The sequence below is a fragment of the Tenrec ecaudatus genome, chromosome 1 (genome assembly GCF_050624435.1).
Source record: "Tenrec ecaudatus isolate mTenEca1 chromosome 1, mTenEca1.hap1, whole genome shotgun sequence".
Classification (NCBI taxonomy): domain Eukaryota; kingdom Metazoa; phylum Chordata; class Mammalia; order Afrosoricida; family Tenrecidae; genus Tenrec; species Tenrec ecaudatus.
This window is the reverse complement of record NC_134530.1, coordinates 231,760,562-231,776,771: the sequence shown is the minus strand read 5'-3', so window position 1 is coordinate 231,776,771 and position 16,210 is coordinate 231,760,562. Positions and strand designations below refer to the sequence as shown.

The 16,210-nt window shown below is 44.8% G+C and overlaps 1 pseudogene; it reads right to left on the bottom strand.

Annotated features, from left to right (window-relative positions):
• Nucleotides 1–5,776: 5,776 nt before the first annotated feature.
• On the bottom strand, nt 5,777–6,364 carry LOC142437367 (high mobility group protein B1 pseudogene; annotated as a pseudogene).
• Between the last annotated feature and the right edge of the window lie 9,846 nt (nt 6,365–16,210).

Below are 16,210 nucleotides of genomic sequence, written 5' to 3'. Positions count from 1 at the left end.
CTGAAAAAGAACAGAACAAATCAGATCACAAGAGAAAAGCTTGTAGTTAGTTCAGGGATCGTTTGCTGGCCCTTAGGAGCGTTTTCCAGTACAGTCTGTTGGGGCACCACGCCCTGGCCCCAAAGTCCACTTTCAGCATTCCCTGGGGACCTTGCCACTCCATTCCCTTGCTGTTCCGCTGTACTCCCCCAGTGATTTGCCTCGGTGTGGTGGGATCAGGTCAGGTGCAATTCCCACACTGTGTCTCCGGTGCTGTCCCCTGTATTGCCCTTAGTCACTGAGGGGCATCATGTCTCATAGTAGGGCCAGCCATGTTGTTCTCTCTGTGGACTGGCTGCTCTACTCAGGAACATCATCATCACGGCCTGAATACAAGGAAGAAAAGGGTAGTGGGGTCATGGGGCATTAATCCACCCAAGGGGAGGGTATTGTTTATATCTCCACAGGGAAAGTGGGACCAGACTTCAACCCAGTGTCGCAAGGTGTGAATGCAATATCCCGGCGTGGAGGAGGGAACCGGTGGAGAGGTCTGGGAGGCTGGCCCCAGCACCATAAATTAACTGGATTCCTGCCCCTCCCCCGAAAAGAATTTGTTCCAAAGGACGACATTGACTCTGCAGCTCTGGGAGATGGACATATTTGATCAGAGCACACGGGAGCAGATGAAGGGGCAGGAGGAGAGAGTGGAGACTGTGATTCTTAAGGGGAGCAGAAAGCCTCATTTTTCTCGGAAGAAGCAGCTAGCAGTTTCAAACTACTGACCTTGTGATTAGCAGCCCAACTCATAACCACTATGCCACCTGGTCTCCTGGTTTCTTCAGTCTTTTTATGGCACCTTAAAAAATGCAATTGGAACAGTGGCTTCTGAGGGGAATCTACTGGGCCAGTTAACTTCAGGACTGAGAGGTCAGCTCAGAACAGTATGGCAGGTATATTTTAGAAATTCCCAAGGGGCCATCTTGATTTTCTCAAGGGACCCAGGATGACCATAGGGCCACATTAAGAAGAAACTTTAAGAAAATAAAAAGCTGCAGCATTGGTGAGAAAACAGCCGGAAAGGTTGTGTCGTGGGATACCCCCTCCCCATCACAGCTATGCACCTGTTCATTCTTCTAGGATAGCAAGAAGTGCCGTCCTATGAGAATTTCATTGGGAAACCTTACTCTGTCTACCTTACAACCCTGAACTTGCCCTTCTTTTTGCTTTCCAAACTCAAGGGACATTTCAAAAGAGCACAATCTGAGTCCCTGGAAAGTACCAAAATAGCTGTTTTGATGTGGTGTGAATCAAAAGCACCGAATTATTCATGAAAAGGAGATGGTTGCTGTTAGGTACCTTCAAGTCAGTTTCAACTCAGAGCATCCCTCTGTACAACCGAAAGACAAAGATGCCTGGTCCAATGCCATCCTTGTAGCCATTGCTACGTTTGAGCCCATTGTTGCAGTCACTGTGTCAATCCACCTTGTTAAGGCTTTTCTCTTTTTCACTGACCCCCAACTTTACGAAGCATAATGCCTTTTTTCCAGAGACTGGTCTCTCCAAAACTTGCTCAAAGTACATGAGACAAAATCTCTCCAGTCTCACTTCTAAGGAGCATTCTGGCTGCACTTCTCCTAAAGCAGATGTATTTGCTCTTCTGCCAGTCCACAGAACTTTCCAGCTTGGCCAACATCATAATTGAAATGCATCAATTCTTCTTCAATCTCCCTTATTCCCCGTCCAACGTTTACATGCATTGGAGGCCTTGAAAAGACCATTCGTTGGGTCAGGTGCACCTTAGACCTCAAAAGGACACCCTTGCCCTTCAAACTCTTTGAAGAGGTCTTCGCAGATTCGCCCAGTGGAACATGTTGTTTGCTCTCTCGACTGCTGCTTCCAGGAGCATTGATTGTGGACCCAAGCAAAATGAAATGCTTGACCACTTCTGTCTTTTCTCTGTTTACCGGGATGTGGTCTATGGTGCCCATTTTGAAGATTCTGGTTTTCTTTACACTGAGTTGTAATCCATATTGGAGGCTGCAATCCTTGATCTTCAACAGCAAAACTTCCAAGCCCTCTTTGCTCTCATCAAGCAAGGTTGTGTCATCTGCATATTTCAGGTTGCTAATAACCCTTCCTCCTATCTTGATGGTGTGTTCTCCTTAATACGGTCCAACTTCTTGGCTTATTTGCTCATCATACAAATTGGATAGATGTGGCGAGGACACAACCCTGGTGCAGACCTTTCCTAATTGTCAGCCATGCAGCATGCCCTTGCTCTGTTTGCCAATATGGCTGCCAACATTCTGCTGCTGTTAATGAGCTTGTCAATGGTTAACTTCTCAGAAGTGGCCAGCCTCTTCCTTATTCTTCATCTGTTCTTAGTCTGTGAACTCGGCGGACACCTGTTTACCTTGAGTAACCCTGCTGGTATTTGAAAGACTGGTACCATATCTTCACCACAGCAACATGCAAGCCACCACAGTACGACACACTGACAGCATTAGAGATGGAACCATGGCCTTAAGACCTTAAGAAGTGTACAAACAGATGGAGGATATGTGGAGAAACAATATTCTGATTTTTTTATTGAGTATAAGTTTCTGTTATGCTATAGCATTACTCACCACATGGAAATAAAAGGTTTCCCAGTCCTGTGCTCTCTCATAATTGTTGGTATGCTTGAGTTGATTACTGCAGCCATTGTGGCGATCCAGCCCATTGGGCGGGTGGTGGTGGTGGTGGTGGTGTTTCTCCTCTGGACCAGGGGTCTGCAAACTTTTGAGATGGAAGAACCAATCCTCTCCAAACAATGTGAAAATTATTTGAGAGCCAGAAATATAATTTTGCAAACAAATTAAATCACCATTATCTGAATAATATCCTTTAAAATTTATTTCAGAGTCATGTGTATGCACCAGAGAGCTTCATATAGCTTTCAAGCCACAGTTTGCCCACCCCGGGTCTAGGCAGATCTTAATCCCTCCCATTCCTAATATTCTGTGATTCCAGTTTTGTGGAGCATATGTGGAAACCACACAAGTGCTCAGTGATGGGAAACGCAGGGATAGAACCACGCCTTCAGCACCATGGCCATGGATTGTAAAACTCCGCCAGACCCTGACAACCAGGCTGAAACCTGGGAGAAGGTGAGGGCTGAACACAGGGACGACAGGCTGTGGAAGCGAGATTCGATCTGAAAGTACAAAGGGTTGGTTGTAGAAGAGAGTAAAAAGAACTGTCTTTTTCGAATCCAAGACTGCACATCCCCTTGTCTCTCCCAGGGAGGGCAGCTGCTATTTCAGCCAAGATTTGGATTTGTTGAAGGAGGAGATGATTCGGGGCTTCTCTCTGCAAAGGTGGCTGCTGGTGAGAGAGGGGAGCGTTCAGGGGTCAGGGATGATTTGGACAATGTCTGCACTGACTTAGGCAGCTTGGGGTCCTGCTTATTGTGGACCAAGAACCTGAGATCGGTGTCTTCCCTGAAAACCATGAGCACTCGCCATGTGGATGCCCTGAAGATGCTGAATGACAAGGATGGGCTGCTGTGACCACCACTCAATGTGTCAAGGGAAAAGCCATTGGGCAGTTGGGCTAGGGGAGGGAAGAGGTATGGATGGTCTGAGGTTAAGCAAGGCCAGGAAGGTTTCTGGAAAAGGCACATTTTGAATCTGCTTGACGAGGTATAGTAAGTAATAAGAGAAATGGTGCAGGGTGGTGGGGAAGCCTATGGGGACTTTATGTGCTTTCCCATGATTTTTTTCTGTAAAACATCTCTAAAAACTCAAGCATATGAAAATGCTTGTTTTCCATGCCAATTAAAAAAAATCCATGTGTAGATCATGCATAAAACAGATGAAAGAGACAAAACTCTGTTCAGCTGATCTAAAAATGAATTGTTGTGTATACCCATTTGATTTATAATGTTAGCATAGTTTTTAAAAATTCAGCTGCATTAAATCTTCTCGGATGGATCAGAGGGCTCTTCAAGTATGTATTTAGCTCTTCCTGCCCCGGGGGAATCTCTGGGTAGTGCAAACAGTTAGCGCCCATGGTTGCTAAGGAAAGTCTGGAAGTTGGGATTTACGCAGAGGCTCCCTTGGTGATCCAGTTCTGAAACATCAGTCGTCAGCAACTTGATGGAGTTCTGATACACATGGGGTTGCCTCTGGTTGGAGTTGGCTCAATGATGCAGGTGGTCCACCCAAGCAGGCTGAAAAGCTCCTGGATTCTTTTGCCAGGAAGAATTGAGTTCAAATCCTGCTGGGGCCACTTACTAATCAGTGTCTGCTTGAATAAATTGCCTGACCTCTCTGATTCCACGCATTTCTTGTTTCTATAAGGAGGACAACCATTACTACACAGGTTGAGGACTCATGGCAACAGAAAGCACTGAGCAAAAGTAGCCATGAGGCAGACAGACCAAGCAGCTGACCAATCAGTTCTGCCCAGCTTGAGATCCTGTCACTCTAGGGCAGCGGTTCTCAACCTGGGGGTCGCGACCCCTTTGAGGGTCCAATGACCCTTTCACAGGGGTTGCCTGATTCTTACCAGTAGCAAAATGACAGTTATGAAGTAGCAACGGAAATAATGTTCTGGTTGGGGTCACCACCACATGAGAACCTGTGTGAAAGGGCGGAGGCAGGAGGAAGGCTGAGGACCACTGGGCTAGAGCATTGTCACCTGGAAGGGACTCATGGCACCCGGGGTAAAACCCAAGACCCTAGCCAGGAACCCCCTGCTCTGCACGGAACCTGTGACTGGTCCAGGGCACAAAACCCACCTGGCTCATTCCTGAGCACGGCCTTTGCAAACAGCAGCTCCAGGTAAGCCCCAGGAACACGGGCTCGTGCAGCACGCAAGCCCTGAAGTGTGTGTTGGGCCTGCTAGTTGTGGCTGAATCACCTTGACATCTCAAGATGGATCGAGAGAGAGAAAAAAAAAGAAGTTCCAAGGGAAAATGTTAAGGTCATGTGAAGAAAACTTCTGGTAGATTGGCAGATCTTCATTTTTCCTCCTCATGTGGAGTACTATTTTAAGTGCTCTTCTGTCAGAAAACATTTATCATAAAAGAAAGAAGAACTAGAAGCCTTGGACTCCAGCTCCAGCTCGTATGACACAAGGGAGACCTTGAGACTCAATGATCTCATCTGTAAGATGGGGAGAGGGGTGACTCTCTCACAGGGTATGGCTTGGATCGAACAAAATCATGAATGTAAAGCTCTTACTAGGCTCCCTTGGGGAGTTGGGGGGAGGGCGTTGATATAACTAGAAGCTCGTTTTTGTACATCTAGTGTCCATTGATCAACTTGAGGAATATATATATATTATAATCAGATGTATATTATCATCAGATTGACATGTATATTATAATCACATGTATATTGTTATCAGATTGACTTCCTAGGGTATCTAATCAATTTCTTGGAAGATAGCCTGAGATAGCCTGCCTCATCTCTCCTCATTCAATCCTTACCTCAGACCCATCTGTCCAGCAGATCAAAAAGACGGAGACGTCATCCATCGCATTGTGCCTGGAATGGATCAGATGGTCCTGGAGGGTCACTGAAGATGCCTGGGACCAGGAGTGATGATGACAATTTGCCTTTCTTAGCTGCCCTTGCAAACACATTCAGGCTTCAGCTTACTCCAGGAAAGCACGCCTGGACTCTCCCTGTCTTTTCTTTTCATTTTTTTTTTTTTTTACATTTCAATTGTTTTTCTTTAAAAGGAGTGAGTTGTGTACAGGGGGATTAAATGCTTTATAGACAAGAAAAAAAACTGCGCTAGAACCAACTTATTCATCATCATCATCTTCTTCGTCTTCTTCGCCTGCCTCTTCCTCCTTTTTCTTGCTTCTCTTGGCTTGACAGCTCCCTTTTTGCAGCATCGGGCTTCCCTTCAGCCGGTCCTCAGTGATATCTTTTCATATTTCTCCTTCAGCTTGGCAGCCTTCTTCTCGTCAGGCTCCTGATCCTCAGCCACAGTGTGACTCCACATCTCTCCCAACTTCTTCGCTACGTCCCCGATGGACAGGCCAGGATTTTGATTTGGGGGCGATACTCAGAGCAAAACAAGGAAAAGGCCGAAGGAGGCCTCTTGGGTGCATTGGGATCCTTGAACTTCTTTGTTGTCTCCCCTTTGGGAGGGATATAAGTTTTCATGTCTCTCTCATCACGGGCCTTGTCCGCCTTGGCCGAGTCTGTAGATTTCCCTTCTCCTCAGCAGACATGCTCTGCCACCTCTCCGAGCACTTCTGAGAAAACGCTGAGAAGTCGACAGAGGCCTCCGGATGCTTCTTCTTGTGCTCCTCCCCGCAAGTTTGCACAGAAAATGCTTATGATGACATTTTGCCTCTCGGCGTCTCAGGATCGCTTTTGCCCATGTTGTTGTGTTTTTATTTCGTCCACGAGGCACAGAGTCGCCCAGTGCCATCCAGCCCTGCCTGGCCCGGCGCTGTCTCTGTGGAGCTCAATGTCCTGCAATGGCTGAGAGCTCCCTGTCTTTTCTTAAACAAGAATTACTTGGTTGTCGTTTGGTCCATGTCATCAAGCCAGTCTGACTCAGAGATTTCCTGTACAACAGAACGAAACACAGGTCAGTGTGGGCCACCCTCACGATCGCTTCTGTTTGAGCCCCTTGTTACGGTTCCTGTGTCGATCCATGTCGTTAAGGGGCTTCCTTTTCGTTGCGGACACTTTTCAAGCATGATGTCCTCCTCCAGGGACAGACCCTTCCTGATAACACGGCTAAAAGAAGTGACATGAAGTTTTACCATCCATCCTTGCTTCTAAGCAGCATTCCTGTTGGCCGTCTTCCGTAAGAGGTTTGTCCATCCTTCTGGGAGTCTGCGACACAGTCAGTGTTCTTCACCAACACCACAACTCAAGGGTACCAGTCCTTCCTCGGTCCTCTATGTTTGTGGTCCAGCTCTCAATTGCATATGAGAGAGCTGGCTGAAAATATCTTGGCTGGGTCAGACATGCCTGAATCCTAAGAGCGACATCTTTGCTATTGAACATTTTTAAACTTTTTATTGTGAATTGGGTGAAGATTACAGAGCCATCAGTTTTACACTCAGCAGTGCATGTCCTGTTCACCTCACTGCACACCCCTCAGTGTAGCAGCACATCTCCCCTCTCCTCTGTGGGTGTCCAGTGTCAGTCCCCCTCCTCGCCTAACCATCCCAAACATTGTCCTTGGGCAAATGGCGCCCTTTTCCATTCAAATAGTTAGTCTAATGTGTGTAAAGAGAACCCAAATCCTCACGACGGGACTGGTAGTGAACGTGATAAAGAGAGCAAAGATGGATGCTGTCAAGGATTTCGTCTTGCTTGGACCCACAATCAATGCTCATAGAAGCTGCGTTCAAGAGATCAAAAGATGCGCTACGTTGGGTAAATCTGCTACGCATGACCTCGTTAAAGTGTTGAAGAACAAGGATGCTACTTTGAAGACTAAGTTATGTGGGGGTAGCCAGCCCCCCAACAACTAACCATGGGTTCAGTCAGCGCAATTGTACGGTTGAGATATATAAAGATTATAATAAAGTCATAGAGAGTATGAGCAATAGGTGAGCGAACAAAATAAAGAATTCAGCACATTTCATGGCAGCACGCTCACCTCAGCTCCTCTTGGTGTCCAGGGCAGGAGAGATTTATTGCTAACCAAGGCTTATATCTCTTTTGGGGTGTGCATGCCTCCTAATTACGTCACAGAAGGGGTTGTGCAATAGGCAATGCAAGCAATAGGAGGGGATACACAATGGACATGAGCGCAAAAGGAAGGGGATTAGCTAGGGGTGTATACATGACAAGATGGGTGGATCCTAGATTCATGGTGGTGACCTAACCTTGGTCACCCTGGAGTGGGCTTGACCTCCCTGGGCTCTCCTTCAGGGAAACAATCTACTATCCATTTCAGAAGGGAGTGGGCCTTACTTAGGGTGGAACAGACTGTACAGTCTGATTGCTCTAGATGGCTGATAACTCTTAGGGAGAATAATCTCTGGCACCTAACAACAACATTCTGGTGTGTGCACACCTCCCTGGTATTATTGTTCCCTTTGGTGACTTTCTGTTGTTTGGTTGAAAAGTGAGCTGTGAGAAACACACAGCATTCCTCCTTCACGCTTCCTCTCCCCACCCCTCATCACAAACCCAGCTCTGTCTTACACATCCGGCTAGACCAGAGCATGTATACCGGTACAGAGAAGAGCTCGACACGCGGAATCCTGGACAGATAAGCCCCTTGGGATCAACAATGAGAGTAGCAATACCGTGAGATTAAAGGGGAGGTGCGGGGAGAAGGGGGAGAAAGAGGGAACGAATTGCAATGATCGACATACAACACCCCCATTCCCCAGGGGGACAAACAACAGAAACATGGGTGGAGGGAGACAGTGGACGGTGTAAAATATGAATATAAAATAATTATAAAGTATCAAGGGTTCATGAGGGTTGGAGGGTGGTGGAGGGAAGGGGTAAAAAGAGGAACTGATACCAAGGGCTCAAGTAGAAAGAAAATGTTTTGGAAATGATGATGGCAAAATATGTAAAATATGCTGGATCCAACTGATGTATGGGTTGTTATAAGAGCTATAAGAGCCCCAAATAAAATTATGTCTTGAAATAAAAAATAAAATGAGCCATGAGGTGAATTCCAGATTTGAAAGTTCACTAAGGGCCATAGTTAGTCTCAATAGTCCTACCAGTCTGTACTCAACAAATAACTGTGACTTTAAGTTTTGTTCTACATTTTCTCCTGTGATTCCTTTCAGAGCAGTTGGTAGTGGTTGTTGGGCACCATCTAGTTCTTCCAATCTGGTTCATCTGGCAACTGGTGTTTGCGTATTCTGAAACTTGCTCTTGCAGGTAGAGTAGCAATGGAAGATGTGTTGAAGTAAGATTTAAACAGAGTATTTCAAAGGGTGCCTAGAGAAAAGAAAGTATTAAATTGAGATGTACAAAGACTGGGAGTTAGAAAACCCAAAGGGAAGAACACACTTATAATTTCTCAAGCTGAAAGAAATGAAGAAAAACTATGCCCCGAGCTGCAGTATTGAATGGTTCTGTGAGCAAATGTTGACTAACGTAGGAAGCATCCAAAGAAGATAGAAGGTATACAGTCACGGTGGCCAAAATAATTGGTTGACATTTAGTCATTTTAGGAAGCAGTATATGACCCAGAACTGAAGGTATCGGAGGAAATAGTCCAGCTGAATTGAAGATATTGATGAAAAATATAGGCTCAGGAATTGACAGAATGCCAATTGAGATGCTTCAACAAATGGATGCAACACTGGGAGCACTCACACTCACACATCTTTGAAGGGGCATTGTGTTAGTCCGGGTAGACTAGAGAAACAGACTCATAGAGAGACACTCATATGTGTATAAGAAAGAGCTTTATATAAAAGAGCAATTGATTATTGAGAAAACATCCCAGCCCAGTCAAGTCCCAGCCCAGTCAAGTCCATAAGTCCGATATTAGCCCATATGTCCAATACCAATCTATAAAGTTCTCTTCAGACTCATGAAACACATGCAACGATGCTGAATACAGGATGATCACAGGCCAGTGGGTGGGAAGTCTTGTGGATCCAGTGGCATTCTAAGCATCTCGGCACTGGCAGGGGTCTCCATGTGGCTTCTCCAGTTCCCAGGGCACGGGCTCTATCAGCCTAGCGCCATGTGTCTTGTCAGTAGAGCCTCGCTCAGGGAGTGAGTCAAATGAGTGCGTGTCTTCCGCCTCTGCGGAGGAATTAGGAGTTCCCAGAGTTCTCAGAAGACTAGGCCCACACAGAGGCCTCATTGACTATCTCCTGTTTGACAGGCCAGACTCTACTCCTTCACACTTAATCCTCAAATTGACAAACTCAAAACAACAAATCGATTTGATCCTCTTACTCCTCAAATGGACAAAGAAAAAATCGATCCTCAAATTAACTCTTAATCCTCACATCAACAAAAAAATATAACTACCACAGGCATACTACCCAGTAGGTGAGCTAATGCTTATTTTTGCTTATTTCATCATTTCCAGTGAACAATTACACTTTGGGCTTCACTACATCTTTGCTTACTGGACACTCAGTCCCTCTTAGGGACTGTCGATTTGAAAAGAGGCTTTGGTTCTGTAGGAAGGTGTTGTGGGGTTGGGAGAGAGACAGATGCCAGTTATACCTACAAGCAAAATCTTGGATGTGGTGAAAAATGTGAAATGGTTCACTACAGATTATTAATTAAACACTTGTAAGCTGTGATTCCCTTGCTTACGGGGTAATGCAATACTGGATCTGTGTCAAGAAACTTGGAAGAGCGCTTTGTAGCCCACTCACTGGAAGAGGTCCACATTCATGCCTTCCAATGCTGGGCGGTCATCCTCTGCGCTATGTCACACACTGCTCCCCTGCGGTCATCGGTTTTTGGAAGACTGCCAAGTCCTCCTTTCAAACCGGTCTCAGGACACTGTAAGACATGAAATAACAGCAATAATACATAAACGATCGTGGATTCATGAGGGTGGGAGGGTTGGGGAGGGAGGTGATCAAAATTGGAGCTGAGACCAAGGGCTCAGGTAGAAAGAAAACGTTTTGGAAATGTTGGTGGCAACATATGCACAAGTGTGCTTAACACAATTGAATGATGGATTGTCATAAGATTTATAAGAGCCTCCCCAATAAAATGATTAATTAAACATATTAAATAAATAAACAAACAAAACAAAAACAAATCTGTCTCAGTCTAGAGAAGCTCTGTCCACCAGGGGGGTAACCTTGCTGCTATTTGAAATACCCCTTCGGACATCACAGCAACATGGAGGCCACTACAGATGAGTGGAAGCTAACAGATGAGATGTATGCATGCGGCTGAGAAAGCTCATGACCGAGAGTACTGATGCTCACCGCTGTTCCGGGGAGAACTTGAGTGAAGGAATTAATGAGCGAAGGCGGGGATGGTGCATAGAGACATTGTCATGCGACTCCAAGGGCCTGCTTTTGGCTGGCGACCATGGCTCTGCCTGCAACCTCGTCGGCGAAACTGTGATTTACTCCAGCAAGGCTCAGCCCTCCCGGGGTAAAGGATACATGGATTGGTCCAGGACTGAGATCTGTGCAGCAGATGTGACAGAAAGATCCAGGAACTTGGATGCTGAGAATGCCAAAGGATAAGCCAGGCGGTACCAGCAGGATATGGAAGCATAGCTATGCCAAGGGGTGCCCTGCCGTGGCAGTCAATGGAAGGGTGGAAACACGGGAGAACTTGATAACATCAAAGAATGGGCATGAGGGAATTAAGCCTCTGGAGGATCTAGTCATTTCCAAATAGCTAGCCAAATATCTGATTAGATCTGCACATGAACTTGGGCTGCAGTGGGCAGGGTCTGATGCCACGGGGACTTCTATTGTCAAGTGGGTCATATCTGGGAGAACTGCCATTACACAGAAATGTGTCCACTCAGGGATTGCAGGTGCTTCCCCTCAGTAAATTAAATCCCTAATTGCTTAAGTAGCGGAAGCACGTGTACACTCATCCACAGACAGAACATAATACTGGCCCCTAAGCCAGCCCGGCCAGGAAGTCAGACTTCTAGGCAAGCACCCTGTCCTGAAATGACTCTTTTGTCATCAGCTCTCCAACAGCAAAGGTATCCAAAAGAAAAGAAAAGAAAAGACATAAACAAAACTTTTGCAAATCTAAACCCAGAAGACATGAGGTTCTCAGAGAGCAACTGGAAGTACGATGGAGTCACATCTGCATTAGTAGGTAAACCAACCTGAGCTGCACCTGGAAGCCTGGGTAGGTTGTCTGTGAGAGGGAGAGGGCGCAGAATTTGCATGGGAAGTAACCCAATTGAAGAACCAGGGCAAGATGTAAGCAGGCCAGAACCACGTGGTGGAACGGCGGCGCTGCACTACAGGTTATACGCAAAGCGGGTGGGAAGGATAGTGAGAATCTCTTAAAGAAACAGTAATCATTAACTGTTGTGTGCTGTTGAGTCAATTCTGACTCACAGAGACCCTGGCAGACAAAGTGGACCTGCCCATTGCGTGTCCTAGACTGTGATCTCGGTAGGAACAGATCGGTTAGCAACCAAGTACTGTACTTAATCCCTGGCCCACCAGCACTCCTTGATCATTTAGACAGAAATACTAAAAACACACAATTTAACAATGAAATTCATTCCTTGAACCCAACTAATTCTTGTGTATTTGTCTTTTTTGTTCCTACTTTTTCCTGGTGAAATTTGTGGATTTCCCTGTTTCTCTTTATGGTTGTAACATTCATGGATCATAGGATTTGCCCATTCAACATTTTTCTTGTACACAATTCAGTGACAGCAATTACATCAATCATGGACAATCATCACCAAGATCCTTTGCCAAATTCACCACCATAAACAGAACATACTATTTTTTGAAAACGTGATAAATTTAGACATAATATTTTCTCCTTAGGAGAACCAAAACTAAATCCATCCCATTGGACACAGTAGAACTGCCCCCAAAGATTTTCAAGGCTGTAAATCTTTTTGGAATCAGTTTGCCACATCTTTCTCCCCGAGAAGCCACTGACAGGTTTGAAAGGCCAGTCATTCAGGTGGGGCTGAGAGCTTACCCGCTGCACTAGGATGGCTCCTTTCTGCTTAACAGAAAGGGTCACAAGTTCAAGCCTATAAACCAGTATTTTAAAAGGCTCTTCAGTCATTTCGCCTTTCCTTTCATCAGGGCCCAAGTTTTGGCTTACTCACGACCTTCCGAGTTTCACTGACTCTGATGCCACGAGTAGCAATAAATGAGGTTTCAGAACCAAGGATCTGGCCCCAGGGCGGCCTGGGTATTAGTTACATACCAGGGGCCTTAGCAAATAACTACCTTGGGAATAAAAAAAGCCAGTTTCCTTACTGTAAGTGACACGAGTTACAAATATGGAAAAGGGAAGGTTACATTTTAACCCTGTATGATTTGTTTGGAATGGGTGAAGACTCATGGTTTGGCATAGAGCTAGAAATAAAGATGCCCAATATGTGTATGGATGGGTGAAGGTGTGTATACACACACTCCCAGCTTAGCCCACTGAGAGCACCTAGAAGCAATGACACCCCAGTGGTAACGAGCACACTCCGTATACTGATCCTCAGTTTTGAATAGTCCACTAAATTTCTAAGTATTACACTAAAAGGAAGTAAGGCTCCTTGAAGAAATGGCTGATTCCAGGCAAGAGCAGAAGAGTACAACATAAATCTAGATATACGAAATCTAGATATACAAAATCCGAAATTTAAGGGAAGCATCTACATTAAAGGGATAGACTTAGGGGGATAAGCAATGTGTCAGTCAGAAAGATAAACATAACGTGAGTTTTTAGTAACTGATACAAACTAGTTTATAAAAGAGAGCTGATTATCTTGTAGTTGTGTTATATGTTTCTCTGTGTTTCAGTGGATGAAACCCAGGATTGATGAACCTATAGGAACAGCAAGTAGAGTAAGTTAAGGGCTTTGGCGTGGGGGTGGGGTACAGTGAGGGGTGTGTGTAAAAGGGAAACAATACCAAGGAGTCCAAGAAAAAAAGAATGTTTAGAAATGGATTGTAGTAGCAATTACACGATTCTGCTTGATGTAATTGATCTATGGAATGATATGATACATATAAATATTAACTCCCAATTAATAATATTTATTTTTTAAATGAGCGAGCTGATTAGTAGACAATGACAAGATTTGAAGCTGTCTATAACAACCTTATCATCTGATCTCCTTTTTGACCCATTTTAAAGTTGTTTTAGTTTTTAATATTTTCTGCTTTCTTTTTGACTGAGGTTTTTACTCTATATTACTTTGTTGTTGATAGCTTTTTTTTTTTTTTTTTGGTAAATGAAATCCAGGATGAGTAAATCTATAGGGACAGTAACTGGATTAATGGTTTCTTGGGGGCAAGTGGGGAGCCAATAACAAGGAATACAAGAAAGAAGAAAATGTTCTGAAGTTGATGTGGTTATGATTCTACAATTCTTCTTTTTTTTTTCTTTTTTACATTTTATTAGGGGCTCATACAACTCTTATCACAATCCACACATATACATACATCAATTGTATAAAGCACATCCGTACATTCCCTGCCCTAATCACTCTCAAAGCATTTGCTCTCCACTTAAGCCCTCTGCATCAGGTCCTCTTTTTTTTTAATCCCCTCCCTCCCCGCTCCCCCCTCCCTCATGAGCCCTTGATAATCCACAGATTGTTATTTTGTCATATCTTGCCCTATCCAGAGTCTCCCTTCCCCCCCTTGTCTGCCATCCATCTCCCAGGGAGGCGGTCACATGTGGATCCTTGTAATCAGTTCCCCCTTTCCAACCCACTCACCCTCCACTCTCCCAGCATCACCCCTCACACCCCTGGTCCTGAATGTATCGTCCACCCTGGACTCCCTGTGCCTCCAGCTCCCATGTGCACCAGTGTACAACCTCTCCCCTATCCAGTCCTGCAAGGTAGAATTCGGATCATGGTAGTTGGGGGGAGGAAGCATCCAGGATCTGGGGGAAAGCTGTGTTCTTCATCGGAACTACCTCGCACCCTGACTGACCCATCTTCTCTCCTAAACCCCTCTATGAGGGGATCTCCAGTGGTTGACACTTGGGCCTCGAGTCTCTACTCTGCACTTCCCCCTTCATTCTCTATGGTGTGTGTATATATACATATATATACACTCTACAATTCTTCTTGCTATATCGAGCTAATCGTATGATATGTGGATTATGTCCCAATAAAACTGTTTAAAAATTGTTTCAAATTTTTAAAAAAAGAGCAGAGGCTGTCTAGATTCTCTGTGACTAAAACATCTAGAAATATTCTTAGGATATATGCAAATTATCATGGCCTCAGAGTTTTGTAGGAATAGTCCTTGGAACATGGCCAGTTCTTATTCTCAGATATGTCTATTCTGAGCTTATTTGTTCTACACTCTACCACAAATCCCATGTGGGAAAGTTGCCTAGTCAAGACTTCAAAGGTTATGGTGATAATGATCACTGAGTCATGGAGTTAGGGATTAGGAGGTATTTTCCAGGTCATCTTGCTCCAATATCACACTCAAGACATGGCTGAGAAATTATCAGTCAAATCTTCTCTTACCCAATGAAAACGATCACATCCAATCCTCAGGGTCAACTCTTCATTTGATGGATGGCTGGCTCTATTAGCTAGGTTCTTTTTACGTGGAGCACAAACTGACCTGTAATTGAATCCTTTTGGCACCCAAGAGACCCTGATGAGTGTCTGCATTTAGTGAATGAGGCACAAAGTGTAAGAGTTTGAACTTGACCATAAGTCTGTTGGCTTTCATCACCTTCATGGAGTTTGTCAAATGGTTTAGGTTTCAAAACTTAAACCCTTGGCCTTCACTAACTTTCCAATACCTTCTGTCACAAGACTTCCTGGGCTTTGGGAGGGAAAGTAAACCAAATGGGCGTTTGTTTCTCATCAGTGAAAGCAAAGTACGTGCAGAGGCCAGATGGTCTATTTTTGTCTGTGGGTCATGGGTGGTTGCCAAGAATGAACAGAGGTGTTTGCCTGTAGTTAAGACCAGAGACTGGAACTGGTGGACAGGATTATTGATAGAGGGGAAGGATGGATGTTCATGACTATTCAGAACCGGGAAGCCTTACTGAGACGGTTCTCGATGGCAAACTCAGTCCCTCATTTTCCTCTCAATAGCTGACTCTTATCCGAGGGCTGAGGGATTCATCCCTGTTCTAAGATAAGCTTTTGGTGATCTTAGAATCTGTAGCACACTCATTTTTCTGAATGGTCCTCAGATTGTAACAGAACTCTGTCTCTGCTTTGTTTCAATAGAAATGACTGGGGGATAAAGTGACCTGACCTGAAGGGGACAGCATTGCAATGGCGAAGGGTTCAAACTGAAAGCTGAGGGTAGTCCAATTTGTGTTAGCTTTTTGTTGTTGTTGTTGGTGTGTGTGTGTGTGTTTGGTATATGAAATCCAGCACAGTTAAATCGATAAAGACAGTAACTGGATTCATTCTTTCTTGCGGGTATAGCAGGGTAGGTTGGGGGAAAATGGGGAGCTGATAACAAAAAGTACAAGATTGTGGAAAATGTTCTAAATCTGATTACGGTGATGATTGTACAACTCTTCTTGATGTGTTGAACTATTGAATTTTGTGATATGTGAATTATATGCCAATAAAACCACTGGAGGAAAAATTTAAA